Consider the following 1483-nt stretch of genomic DNA (forward strand, 5'->3'; position numbering starts at 1 on the left):
AATGTCCCCAACCCCCCCAATCCCCACCAATGTCCCCCAATGTCCCCAACGTCCCCAATCCCCCAAATCCCCTCCAATGTCCCCAACCCCCCAAATGTCCCCAACGTCCCCAACGTCCCCAGGGACCCGCGGCGCATCGTGATCCCGCGCGGCTCCACGGGGCTGGGGTTCAACATCGTGGGCGGCGAGGACGGCGAGGGGATCTTCATCTCCTTCATCCTCGCCGGGGGCCCGGCCGACCTCAGCGGGGAGCTGCGCAAGGGCGACCAGATCCTCTCGGTGGGTGGCCCTGGGGACACCGGGGACACCCCCGGTGGCACTTGGGGACATCACTGGAGGAGGTGGAATGGGGCGGTTTGGGCGTTTTTTGGGGTTTTTGTGGAGTTTTTTGGGTTTTTTGGTCGCCACCATCATCATCCTCAGCATGGGAAGGGGTCCCCAGGTGCCCTCATGGTGCTCAGATTGTCCCCAGGGTGTCACAACCCCTTGGTGGCACTTGGGGACACCAGCAGGGGAGGAGGAATGGGGCAGTTTGGACGTTTTTTGGGCGGTTTTTTGGGTTTTTTGGTCGCCACCATCATCATCCTCATCGTGGGAAGGGCTCCTCAGGTGACCTCAAGGTGCCCAGATTGTCCCCAGATTGTCCCCAGGGTGTCCCCAGCTGTCCCCAAATGTCCTTTTCCCCCATTTCCCCCCGATTTTCCCCAGTTTTCCCCAATTTTCCCCAATTTTCCCCATTTTCCGCCCATTTCCCCGCACCGACCCCGTCCCCAAGTGCCACCCGCGCGTGTCCCCAGCTGTCCCCGCTGTCCCCGCAGGTGAACGGCGTCGATCTGCGCGGGGCCACCCACGAGCAGGCGGCGCTGGCGCTCAAGAACGCCGGGCAGTCGGTGACCATCGTGGCCCAGTACCGGCCCGAAGGTGACAGCCCTGTCCCAAATGTCCCCAAATGCCCCCAACCTCATGGGAGTGTCCCCAAGGGTCACCAACCCCATGGGAGTGTCCCCAAGGGTCACCAACCCCATGGGAGTGTCCCCAAGGGTCACCAACCCCATGGGAGTGTCCCCAAGGGTCACCAACCCCATGGGAGTGTCCCCAAGTGTCCCCAGAGTGTCCCCAGTGACCATCGTGGCCCAGTACCGGCCCGAAGGTGACAGCCCTGTCCCAAATGTCCCCAAATGTCCCCAACCTCATGGGAGTGTCCCCAAGTGTCCCCAGAGTGTCCCCAGTGACCATCGTGGCCCAGTGCCAGCCCGAAGGTGACACCGATGTCCCCAAGGGTCACCAACCCCATGGGAGTGTCCCCAATGTCCCCAAACCCATGGGGGTGTCCCCAAATGTCCCCAAGTGTCCCCAGAGTGTCCCCAGTGACCATCGTGGCCCAGCCCAAGGGTAAAGGTGACAGCCCTGTCCCCAGTGTCCCCAAGGGTCCCCAAGGGTCCCCAAGGGTGTCCCCAGTGACCATCGTGGCCCAGTACCGGCC

At 63.1% G+C, this 1483-nt stretch overlaps 1 long non-coding RNA gene across 1 annotated transcript in view; it reads left to right on the forward strand.

The window, feature by feature from the left end:
• Nucleotides 1-921, forward strand: part of LOC115949257 — a 1548-nt gene extending 627 nt beyond the window's left edge. Inside the window, exons 2-3 of the long non-coding RNA XR_004082811.1 lie at nt 123-279; nt 819-921. This is a non-coding gene — a long non-coding RNA (uncharacterized LOC115949257). The remainder of the gene's footprint in view (nt 1-122; nt 280-818) is intronic.
• The last annotated feature ends 562 nt before the right edge of the window (nt 922-1483 follow it).

Source organism: Geospiza fortis, unplaced genomic scaffold (assembly GCF_000277835.1).
Source record: "Geospiza fortis unplaced genomic scaffold, GeoFor_1.0 scaffold819, whole genome shotgun sequence".
Classification (NCBI taxonomy): Eukaryota; Metazoa; Chordata; class Aves; order Passeriformes; family Thraupidae; genus Geospiza; species Geospiza fortis.